This window comes from Phocoena sinus, chromosome 16, assembly GCF_008692025.1.
Source record: "Phocoena sinus isolate mPhoSin1 chromosome 16, mPhoSin1.pri, whole genome shotgun sequence".
NCBI lineage: Eukaryota > Metazoa > Chordata > Mammalia > Artiodactyla > Phocoenidae > Phocoena > Phocoena sinus.
Genome location: NC_045778.1, coordinates 70,516,786 through 70,530,065, shown reverse-complemented (window position 1 = coordinate 70,530,065; position 13,280 = coordinate 70,516,786). Strand labels below are relative to the sequence as shown.

General features: G+C 39.4%; 1 protein-coding gene across 1 annotated transcript in view; it reads right to left on the bottom strand.

Moving 5' to 3' along the window:
• Window positions 1-13,280, bottom strand: part of ATRNL1 (attractin like 1) — a 702,872-nt gene that overhangs the window by 99,544 nt on the left and 590,048 nt on the right. The gene's annotated exons all lie outside the window — the stretch shown is intronic.

The following is a 13,280-nucleotide window of genomic DNA, read 5'->3' as shown; positions in this document are numbered from 1 at the left end:
AATATCATTAGTTTTTTATTTATCTTTCTTATAATCTTCTGCAAAATTTAGTAGTTATCTGTATATTTGCTTAAATTTCTTTATTTCTTACATAAAGGATTGCATGCTCTAGGTATTATTTTGCACTTTACATTTTTCACTTAATAATATATCCTGGAAACAATCTCATATCAGTTCATAGAGATCTTCCTAATTCCTTTTTACTGATGCATTATACTCCATTTGTGAATGTATCATAATTTATTTTACTACCTTCCTATGTATGGTCATTTAGTTCATTCCCAATATTATGTGATTACAAACAATGCTGAAATAAATAACCAATGGTTGTGTATTTTCATACTGCTGGAGGTGTATTTTAGGGTACATTTCTAGAAGTGGGATTGCTGGGTCAAAAGAATGCAAGTGGGGCTTCCCTGGTGGCGCAGTGGTTGAGAGTCCGCCTGCTGATGCAGGGGCCACGGATTCGTGCCCCTGTCCGGGAGGATCCCACATGCCGTGGAGTGGCTGGGCCCGTGAGCCATGGCCGCTGAGCCTGCGAGTCTGGAGCCTGTGCTCCGCAATGGGAGAGGTCAAAAAAAAAAAAAAAAAAAGAGTGCAAGTGTATTTTTTTAGGTATTGCCAAATTCTCCTCCAGGAGGGCTGTACTAGTTTGCATTCAAACCAGCAATGTGTTGTCATACTTTAAAATTTCCACCAACGTGATAGGTGAGACATGGTATCTCAGTATTAATTTGAATTTCTTAGAAATACTTTTAATGCAGATGGACAAAGGAAGTTGAAGGGAAGCTCAGATGGGCAGGCAAGACCTTCACAAAGAGATAAAATGGAACTTAGGAGTGTCCTAACAAGACTAAAAGTCACCTAAGGAGCCTAGGAAAAGATGACGTTTCTGAAGCATTGGAGAAAGTGAAAAGCATTAATGCAAAGACTGAGGTGACCCACTGGAGATATAAAGGGAAACAGAACATTATCTGTTGTACACCAAGCGTAAGCTAGGTTTAAAAAGGCTGACTTGGTTTTACATGCAAGAGAAAAGGCTAATAAAAATTATGCTTAAAACAGACTCAAAATGCTAGAAAAATCTCAGTCTTAAGAAAAACTGTGATCTGAATACCAGCAACAGGAGATGAAAAAGCCACAGAGCCCATAAAGAATTAGAAGAGGCTGAGTATCCATGGTCCAAGTAGCAGAAGCAGGGGCTGGTGACCCATCTAGGCCACCAAGTCCCTGGTAGGGACTCTGATACCGCTTAAAGCACCAAGAATGAAGAAGAGCCTATGAAATTTTTAAGAATAGCAAAAAGGAATGGTCTTAGAAATGACCAATGATCTTAAGAATGACCAAACCATCAAAGTGAGATTTTTATATGTGGAAAAAAATAACAGAACACCCAAAGAAATCTGTTAGTAAGCATAGAAAAAAATCATATTGCAAAATGAATAACATGACCCATGACAAATAGGTCTCCAGAATGAGGCTGAACAACGACAGCCCTGGTCAGTAGTGAGGAATCGGTCGTTTTAACTTCAGTAAAGTTTTCAATTCTACTTCATACGCCAAAATTTAGACCAGAGATTAAGGAGGGTGTTTTTTTTTTAAACCTAAGAAGTATTTAGAATTAATTTACATTAAGGTACAAATAATAAGTACATGGATAAAATGCAGTCAAAAGTATGAATTCACAGGAAGCTTAAGAGTTGGACTCTGGGAAGTTATCACCGATAAAGACAGGTGAGTAGGAGAAAGAAGGAAAATAATTAGGCAAATATATATTGTGTTTCTATTATGCTCTAGGCACCACTTAGCCCCTGGAGATATAATGGTAAACAATGGGGAAATCCCTGCCCTTAGGTTGTCTGGGTAGAGTAGTCATAGTGTAATAAAATTTTTATAGTAATAAATTAAAAAAAAAAAGTATAGTTGGTTAGAGATGGGGACAAGCCCCACAGAGGAGGTGACCCTTGAATTAGAAAGTCTCTTGGGAGAAAGGGTAGGTGTGTGTATTGGAAGATAGTCCAGGCAGAAGGACTAGTACGTGCAAAGGGACAGAGGTACGGTGTATTCATAACAAGTGGTATTTTAAAAGTCACATTGGAATCCAGCAGTGTGAGGCATTTAATATCTCCCTGAAATCATCATATTTGCAAATAACACAAATAGGGACAGGGAACGAGAATGGCATTTGGAATAATAGGATTAGACTTCAAAAATGACCTTGAAACGTCAGAGAGATGAACTGAAACTCACTGCTCCCTTTTCTTGTGCAAGAAAAGTGGTGAGCATAAATACAAAATGCGGAATGGCAGAAAAGGTTAGGACTCCTCCTACAGAGGAGTCCCACTGAACTGTAAGTGGGAAAGTAACCAGCGAGGCAGGGCAGTTCATTTTACAAGAGAGGTTAGGCACTGAAAAACAAACAGTGAGAATAAAGCCAGAGAGAGCCCCTTGGGTTCTAGCATTGGTCCTGCCATGTAATAAACATCGTACTCTAAGGAAGTCTGTTCAGGTGAACCTCAGTATCCACATCTGTCAAACAAGGGACAGAACTACCTCTAGAATCCCTTTCTGTTTCATGTTCTTAAGCCAGTGCTATCTGGGAAGGTCAAAGAGCATTCTGAGCGTCACGAGGTGACCTAAGCTGGAAGTCCTAAGGCAGGGATGGATGGACCTGGAGTCCTGTACGCAACCTGAACTGAAGGCTGGGAGGTGATTTCAAAACTGCCTTCCAGCACCCAAGTGATAGATAATTATAAGGAACAAAATCAGCTGATCTCTATTTCTGGAAAGATGAGAACAAGAAGAAAGAGAACAAAAGAAAATGGAATCAAATTGCAGTGAAGACTGTTAAATAACAGAATGAATTAGTCCCGGAAGTTATGCGTATGTCTTTTGGGAAAGTCTTCAGAAACAGTCTGTCTGTCCGAGATGATTCTGGACAGGGTCACCAGCTGTGGCTGCAAGCAGCTGGATGAGCCAGATGTCATTTCAGTGCCCTTCCTATCTCTGTGATTCTGCAGTGGTATAATAATATCCATCAATACAGTAATACCAAAGTACCCTATTTATACATTTTGTGTATCTATTAATATGGACAACAGTTCCTTTCTATTTTACTGTGGAGTTTTGAATACAAATGTGACTTGGCCTCTCGCCATTGCAGCTCTACCGTCAGAGCTAATTGCCTCACAGAAAACTTAAGGAGTCATTTTTCATTATGATGGAAGCAGATGGCATAGTCATGTTATTGATTTGATGATCCTCGCCTGGCTCGCTGAGTAAATGGAACTCGGTGTATGGTCACTGCATCCAGACTTCTAGGGCCTTCAAGGTTCAGTTCAAATTATGTCAGACAGCAGGTTCATGGGGCAGAAATCCATTTATTCCTCCAAGGCTTCTAAATGACGATCCCAGGGACCATGCAGACTCTTCAAACCACTCCTGGGAGTCCTGTGGACCCATTTAGCCTCCCAGCTCGTAAGGAGCTCTTAAGTTCTGCCAGTGCTTTACCTGAACTTGCTGCCCATCAGTTAGGGAGGTTGGCCCAACTTAGATGGGTTATGCTAATTTGCAAATAATTAGGTGAGTGAAAGGAGGTAAGTCACTCACTTTTCAGAAGGCCGTTAACTCTTTCCCTGAAAGCTCTTAAGCCTTCTGGTCTTAAGGAGTTAATGTAATTATAATCAACGTTTACCTTTTTATAGAATTCAACATTACTACTACTGGTGCTTGTTCCTCCACTGGACCTTTCATTAAGAATAAAGGCATATCAAAACTCGAAAAGGCCTTTGGTAGATATGGCACCATTTCACAGGAAAAGTAGGATCTGAGACTAAATCAGCTAACGGTGTAACACAGAATTTTTATGAAAACTTGAGTGTACTCCCACTGGATTTGCTAAGGGACTACTGGCCCTTTGAACTGGTCCCCAGAAAAATGTTTATGTGAGAAGAAGGAACTCCCAGGGCCCTTGACCCACATTTTCTTAGCATTTTGTCAGTTTGCTGATAAGGAGACATATTTTCTCAAGTTACTTAATTTCCCTTTTTGGATCTAGGGAGTTCCTTTCGGTTTGCCATTTCTGCCCTGGTGGCAGAACATATGCGGTACTGCCTTCTGGTAAGAGGTGGGTTGTTATTAATTTTTTCTGGTTATATTTTGCAACCTGGCATAAATAAACATGAGGGAGGGGTAAAGTCCGTTCCTGCATGAGGGATCCAGAGACCCTGGCTGTGGTCCCTGCTCAGTGTTGACCTGAGACAAGTCTCTCCCCATCTCTGGCTCTTCAGGTTTCCTCTGCAAAATGTGGGACAGAACTAAGTGATTTCTAAGGCCATTTCTAAAGCTCCAAAAATTCTAAAATTCTCTTGACACTCAGGATTACCCGCCTATCCTTGTTAAATGCAGGAGGTAGCCTTCTGCTAATTTCCCCTAAACCTATGTTACGCAGGACTACTTAATTCATGACCAGTTAAAAGTAAAATGTTTTACTAATTGGCAGTTTTATATATAGACGATGGTGTCACCTATCAAAAGAAATACGGCGGTGGGGGTGATTTAGCCTTTACATTTTATTCATACCCACAAAATTCTTATTTTGTTGTTTTGTGGCTTCAAGGGCAGCTTGCTTATTCCAAACGAATCTTGATCTTTCCCCTTTCGCTTCGTAAGTTGATTTGTTGAGTTGCTTACTTTTTCCTATTTTTCTCTTTGACCACAGTAATTATTTACCAGTCAATTCTAGAAATACCTGAAAGGGGTGGCACGTGGGGAGAAGAAAAAGAAAAGAAAAATGTGTTGGCCATGCTTTCAGTGCTGGTGGTCTCATTTTTCATGTCCATAAATTCTGACTTTTTATGTGAGTTTGTTTCTAATTGCTCTATCTTGAAAGTATTTGAGTGGGTTAACTTTTAGGGTATTTCATTCACTTCTGCAGCATGTCCTATTAGCCATGTTCACTATTCTTCAAGTTTGTTGTCTTTATTTTCTTCTTTGTTTCATTTACACATTCATCAATTTCTCTCAATTGACAATTGCCCAGAGATAAACTTTAACATCTCAAATGAGAGAACGATGGCCACGCTACTTCACAGTGACACTGTCAGTAAAAGAAAAAGCTTGTGAGCCTGTGCTATCCCAAAAAGCACACGGCTAACCAAAAAACACCCCCGCATCCCTACAAAAAAGATATGGAAAGAGCACCATGGTGTGTAATTTTCTGGTTTTAAATTTTGGCTCTATCACTTATTTACTATGTAGGCAAGTAAGCTCCATGAATTAATTTTCCTCATCTGTGAAATAAAAGTGATAATATATACCTCATAGGGAAGTGATAATTCAAAGAATAGTAACGAGCATAGAATAGACTGTGTTAATGGTGTATGTTAATGGTAACAGCTACAAGAGCAATTGATACTTTTTATTTGCCAGGTGTATCTTGTGAGGTTATTTGTCCTGTGTATAAGTAATATGTGGACATTTATTCCACAAGGTTCAATATTATTTTTCTGATCATAAAGGGTGGAGCTGAGCTGTGCTTTTTCAAATTTAAATAAAATCGTTTTGTAAAAATTATTATCCAAGAAAGTATTATTCTGAAAAATGCAAATCAAAGTCCAAATTATAAAAATAGAATAACTTTATGATAGGTTTAGTATATATTACATTGGAAATATAATTTGCTTTATTATTTTGTGTCATCTTTCACTAATATCCTGATTTTCATTGAACCTTAAATCTGAGCAAGTAAGTTTTATAGATATTTTTTATCAAAGGTTCAGTGTTGGGCTTGATTTTAGTCCTTAAGAAATGTAGCTTGACTCCCACATGAATCATGAAAACATAAAATCCATTCTATCAAAGAGTATGGGCCTGAAGTGAAATTTTACCTAGTACAGTTTACATTTGTGTAGTATATATCTACATATTTCCTACATATTTTTTTGGTGAAGAAGTTCTACCATTTAAGGATAATTAACTTTATTCATTAATTAAATACCTATCGAAGTACCAAGAACTTGTTAGCTACTAGGGATTCGGAGATAAACTAAGATATAACCACTGCCCTCAGGGAGCTTACTACCTGGGAAGAAAGTTAAGAAAAGTACACAGTGACTTTGATATATGTTAGAAAGCAGTAAAGAAGTGACCCAGCAAATTCTATAGGATGTCAAGGAGAATGAGGTCACATTTGTATGGAGGAAACTGAAAAGGTTTCATGGAAGAAGAAGTGGCATTTGAACTGGGCTTTGAGCACAGGCAGCTGAGAGGGAGAGGGCACTGCAGGAACAGGGAACAATAGTGAACGTGACAACAATACATATACACTCATGGAATCACAGGGAGAGATACACACGTGGAGTTACAGGCATAACGGCAATCATAAAGACATTCTACCCAGTCATCTTCCTTACCTCACAGACGAGGAAACTGAGGGTTCAAGAGGTTAAAATAATTGTACAAGGACCCAAAACTAGCCAGAGGTGCTGTGCAGGTGGGCGCTGGCAAGGACTCTGTGCCTGCTAAACCTGAAAGAAGGTTGGAGAGAGGTCAGGGAGGACCTTACAGCCCAGAGTAGATGTCTGGACTTATTTCATCAGGCAATGAAAAGTCAGCAAAGGTCTATGAGGAAAGGAGCGGTATGATTCGAACTGTGCTTTCCTTTGGCAGAAGTCCAGGTGAGAGGCAACCAGGGCCTGAGCCAAAAATGGAGGGAGTAAGAATGGCAGAAGGAAGTCTGTTCTATCTGCTTCAGGGCTAAAATCTAAAGAGCTTCGTGGTTACTTGGAGGTCAAAGAGGAGAAAGGGAGAAGAAAAAAAGCTAACTCCAAAGTTTCAAACTTGAGTCACTCTGAAATGGACTTTACAAAAACAGTAAAGTCAGGGTAGAAGAGCTAGTCTGGGGAGTAGGGACGGTAATAGGAGAGAGGGGGAAGGAAGAGTGGCTTTATACTGAAACACTATCAAATCCAGTGTTGGCTGGAGACCCATGCAGTCGGGAGTTATCATCTGAAAAGCCTCCTAAATGAGCAAAGAGAGCATCACCCTAAAGGGAGAGAGTGGACAGGATGAGAAGCTGGCTAAGGACTAATCCTCAGGGAATGCCTATGGGAACTCAGAGGGCAGAAGAAGCAGGTAACGAACAGAGGGGAGGTGCTCTACATGCATTATCTCTAAGTAAATTCTAAGAAGGCACCTGTGATAGACTGAGGTAAAGAACACCAGAGGAAGTTTCTAGACGTTGGAGAGGCGTGATGGGGAGTATTCAACAAATACTACAGAGACGTGATGACAAGTGAGAACTGAGGAAAGGGCATTTTAATGACTACGTTTGCCATTTTGTTACTACTATGGAAAGATATTAAAGCTTAGCAATTGTACATCAGTGTTATTTCACCTCTTTCTCATAACACTGTCTACTCTTTATTCATAAAACAACATATTTTATAATTATGGGTTTATTTGCATGATTATTTGTTCATGTTTATCTCCATGTAGGCTCTAAAATCTATGGGGGCAGGAATTCTGTTTTGTTCACCACCATATATCCAGTGCCTGACATGTAGCAGATACTTTTAAATATTTCTAGAATGAATAAAGGTAACAAATGAAGATTCATAATAACTATATTTTGGATAGAAGATAAAATTAGCTCCTACTGTTGATTTTGCTTACTTTTAATATCAGGGTTTTTTTTTTTAATTTGACACAAAGTCGTATTATTAACAATAATCTCAGACATTTGTTCTTATCTCTGTCATTTCCTGGGCTCTCTTTCCTAATTTTGTAGCTTGTTTTGCCATGAGTGCCCACTTTTTCTTTCTTTTTATGAAGACCCATATGTTGGATGTAAACAGTATTTGAATTTGCACTTAAAAGGTCACTAACATGACAGATTTTTATAATGAAGTTTTGATACAATTCAGTAGTTTTATTTCTTATTCCAGCCAACTCGAAAAAAGAGAGTGCTAAGATTAGATCAACAGGTGTGTTTCTACAAGTGTGAAGGTACTGTGGCAGAGTTATGGAAAGAAAACAGAGTCCTAAGGGACAGGAAACTCCAGAAGGTTCTGAAAAATGCAAATTAGCTTTAAAAAACTGGCTTCAGAGGCATGAGTACTGCACTGAGAGCCAGCAGACCTGGAGTCTGTTCCCAATTCATCTCTGAGATTGTAGAGACCCTCTACCTCTCATTGGTGCTATGAGATTTCTTTTACTTATTTCTAAAGCGGGGCAATGTGAACGATCTACATCTTCTAAACATGCTGAGAAGATTGAGAACTAACCTTTATTAATAAAATTATTAAGAATTTTTAAAAATTTTAAGGATCCAGGACTTCCTGGTGGTGCAGTGGTTAAGAATCCTCCTGCCAATGCAGGGGACATGTGTTCGAGCCCTGGTCCTGGAAGATTCCACATGCTGCGGAGCAACTAAGCCCGTGCGCCACAACTACTGAGCCTGCGCTCTACAGCCCGCAAGCCACAATTACTGAGCCCGCGTGCCACAACTACTGAAGCCCGCGCACCTGGAGCCTGTGCTCTGCAACAAGAAAAGCCACCCTGAACTGCAACAAAGAGTAGCCCCCACTCTCCCCAACTAGAGAAAGCCCGTGCGCAGCAACGAAGACCCAAAGCAGCCAAAAAATAAATAAATAAAATAAATTAATTAAAAAAAAGAAATGGACTAAAATTATTTAAAAAAATTAAGGATTGGTGCTAATTATTTTTATTCACTAACAAGCAATATACATAGGAATATAGCTTCTTAACTGGTCCTGAGCAGCTGGAAAGATAAGGTACTACTTAGAAACAAGTTATTTGCTCTTCCTACCCCAAACTGGTATGACTTAGCATAATCTATAGTAGAACTGTACAACAGGAGTAGAGTGAAATCCATCTTAGGATTTCCTAGCCCAATCCAGTCATTTTATACATGAGAAACTACGACCCAGAGATGAAAAGACTTGGCGACAGTTAGCTGGTGGCAGAGCTGGATCTACATCTTGGGACTTGGGACTCCAAGTCCATAACTCACACATACAAGCCGAAGTTCTTTTCCTATAACTACATGCCCCAAGTTGCTATTATACAACGGAGTCATACTTTCATTAGCAGATGTGTCATAGCACGTGCACCTTTGCATTTTACCAAATTTCTGGAGTTAAATCACTAGGAAAGGTAAATATATCCTTCTTGCCCCCTTAAGTCCAATGCTTAGCAGAACGCTCCAGGTCCTTCCTCTTTGATCTGAATGTAAAGCTTTTTCTGGAATATGGGCTATTCCGAGTACCCCTGTATCTTTATCCAGAGAAGCACAGCGATGAGGGAGAGTCTCACAGCCTGAGGATCTAGATGGCCCTGAATTTGAATTCTGGTTCACTCACTCACTGGCTGTATTGGCCCTCGGACAAGTCATTTAATCTCTCTTGAGTTTCCAGATTTTTTTCTTAATCTGTAAAAGTGGGATAATAATAGCTACTTTTCAGGTTCATTAAGAGGGTTAAAAGAATTAGTGTATGTAAAGAACCTGCTTCAGTGCTCAGAATTACTAGTTCTTGTTTTCCTCTTTTCATTTGACTAAACCAAAGTTCTCTTTTTGTCATTATTATTACCCATGACACTGTGGGTAGACTATCATTTTTAAACATCGTACAATATTTCTAGATTTTTCAAAATAATCTGGTCATCCTGCCCAAACTTCTAAACCTAAAGAAAAAAGTTTCAAAATCTTAGACTTTCCAGCAGTTTCTGTTTGTTTTGTTTTGTTTTTTTGCCAAACATAAGGCAAGATCAGGGCAAAGTTCTACATTTAGGTGAAGCACTTATCTCCCTTTTGGCAGTGGACATTTGGGCCACCGGATTTTTAATCCAGTGAGAAAAGTTAATCCGCTTCATATTACTAAGAATCCATAAATTATGAAATCCATAATCCTTCATCACAAAGTGACACAATCATGATCATTTTCAGTTTATGCTTTTGAAGAGCTCTATTTACTTTGTTCACATTTCATCTTAATGTGACTCTAAAATGCTTGGGGACCTTGCTGTCCAAGGTGACTGGAGACACGCAGCAGGGTTACTTGATATGCCCTGTTTGTACGAGGACGTCAGCCTTCCAACCACTTTGAGGCAGAAGAGAAGTGGCTGTGTACATATATCAACAGCAGAAATCCCACTTTAGCCCAAGACAGTCTGGCATTGCTGGCAGTGGTTGCTCACAGAAAATACAGGAATGAAGCAGCAGGCTTACAGGGCTGGGGAGCAGGGAACCTAATCAGCCCAGCTCCAGGAGTGCCAAAAAGCCTATTTAATATTTTTTGCTTTTACTCTCCTAAGCCACCTAGAGGGAGAATCGCTCATAAACATCTAAATTCATTACATGGAAAAAAAAAAAAAAGAGAAGAAGAAGAAGGGAAAGATTACTGCATGGGGTAATCTAAAGGATGAATCTGCAGTTTCTCTTTTGACCTCTGTTAAGATGAGAGCCATGGAAGGGAACTTCACACATTTTAGACAGACATTAAAGGGCCATGTCTAATTATTACTTGCTAAATATTACTGAAATATATGCTGGTAGAAAGAGAATAAAGTCCAAAGACAATGCCATATTTTGAATTAAAAAAAAAAAAAACCCACTACTTGCTACTTAAAAGAGATGGCCAGAACTAGCCCCTGCTTGTTTCCGAATCACTTATTTGTTAGTGCTGGCGTTCAGGTTCTGAGAGAAAACCACCATGCTCATAGGATGCTTCCATCTTCTCCATACCCCCAAACTCATCCTTCTCTTAAATGCTTTTATTCATAGTAGTGAAGAGTGCATTATGAAAAGCATCACTCGACATTTAGGAAGCTACATTTCAAAAAAAGGACCTGATAAAAAAAATTAGAAACTGTGCAAAGTACTGCAAGAGAACTTCTAATCTAATAATTAATGCTTATTCCTCATTGAATAGATACACTCACATTAGGAGACATTAGCCCAAGAGCCAAGAGAAGACTCTGGGCGCCCTGTCCTTCACACAGTGGGGATGGGGTCAGGGGTCTGTCCATGAAGCTACTCCACTACCTCCTTCTTTTTTGTTTTTTTTTTTTGCAGTACGTGGGCCTCTCACTGTTGTGGGCTCTCCCGTTGCGGAGCACAGGCTCCGGACGCGCAGGCTCAGCGGCCATGGCTCACGGGCCCAGCCGCTCCACGGCACGTGGGATCCTCCCGGACTGGGGCACGAACCCGTGTCCCCCGCATCGGCAGGCGGACTCTCAACCACTGAGCCACCAGGGAAGCCGAGTACCTCCTTCTTAACTCCCCGAACCTCTAACCCTGCACCAACGCTGGAGGAGGCTCTTCAGCACATAAGGCTCCTAGCTGTGCAATTTGAGAATCAATGAATGGATTCTAGTTCAATTGCTCATTTTATTGTTGTTCACTGAGTCTCATAGACAGAAGTGGTTGCTCAAGGTCATGTTTCCCAGGTCTCCTATCATTATCATAATCATCAAGAACATTTATGAACTGCTTTCTAAACATAGGGCACTGTGATAAACATAGGCACACAGATGGACTTCCTGTAAAGATATGAGATAAGCCAAACTCTAGCAATGAGATAACCAATGTCAATATTTCCCTCCCGAGAACCAATATGGTTCCCAAACTATCACTGGAAGGCATTTCCTCTCAAATACTGGATGATACTATGTTAAGTTTTAATTGACTGGGTACACACCAAATATCTTGATGAAAAGTGAAAAAATAAGCCATTTCGTTTGTATACTGGTGTCAGCATTTGCCTTGTTTAGGGAAAACATAGATGTGAGCATTAGAAAATTCCTCTCTATAGGCACTGCCTTTACTTTCCCCCAGTAAAGTCAAGAGTTTTCAAAAGCTTTTATTGTTTCCCACATCTTACCATAAAGAATTTCAAACATACAGCAAAGTGGAAAGAATTTTAAAATGGACTCCAGTATTCCCATCACCTAGATTCTACCATTAACATTTGCTTTACTTGCTTTATGACATATCTGTCCATCTACTCATCCTACTATCCATCCATCAATAACATTATGTCCTTGATGCATTTCAAAGTAGACTGCAGACAGAAGACAATGCTTTACTTTGAAGGAGTAGAATCAATGACTCTTCCTCTTCCTACTCCTATAAAGTTAGCTAGAGAAATGTTATTAGATTTTTTTAAACAAAGAACAAACTCATCCTGAATTACTCACACAGATATTCAACATAGTTCGATCTACAGTCACCGTAAAAAGTTGTGAATGAACTCAAGGTTTTGCCTACTTGTGTGAACCCTGGGGACGTTTTCAGTACTCCTCCAAATGTTAGGCTTTGTGAAGACATAGGCTGTAGATTATAGGGAAATAAGCTCTCTGCTATAGATCATCAGGAAAAATTACCTGGAATGTTAGTAATAAGTATTTTTTGTCGTTGCTTTGCTCTTTAATATTTTTCCAATTATTCCTTGAATATAGAAATACAGAGATTTATATACACCAAGTCTCTCATTTATAAAGTGAGTTTTATAATACCTATGGTACAGGCTTGTCGTAAGGATCAAATGTGAAAAATAGGAAAATACTTTGTGAAGAGTAAAACACTATGCACGTCTAATTTACCATTACCATTAGTAATTGCAGTGCATCTGTAATAAAACACAGCTGAGGTAATGGTCCACACTGCTATTTGGCTTTTTCAAATCAGTCAAAAAGATTTCAAAGGTTAAAGGGACAGCGTATTGGCAGTCGCCTTCACTCTGCCCATCAGTACATCATCTTGTCAAGGATCTAGAAGAACCTTGGTGTGTATCACACAGACTTGCTTTCATTAGTAAAGTGTTTGTTTTGGAAACCATCCCAGCTTTGAAACAATACTTCCATTAGCTGGGCACAGTACCTACAATTATCCAGCTTATCTGACCAGTGCCAAGCTATTCTATTTACTGCATCCCATTTACCTTGGTTGTTCTGAAAGGAGAAAAGCGAGGCATTGGCTCAACATATGAGAAGGTTTGTTTCATTGAATAAACATCTACAAATGAACTTTGGGTAGAAACTCCTGCAACAAGATATCATCAGGTACCATAAATGACAAGTCTAAAGGTGATGGAATTCCTCTGTCCCTGTATGGGAAAAATTCCGTTACATAAATATCTTAAAATTTATAAGGTATAAAGTAGTGTGGCTTCCATTTTTGTGTCTCGTTGGACACAAATCAAGAAAGTGAGGAGCAAGGTCAAAGCTAACTAGGGAACTAAGGAAAGAAAACTAAGCAG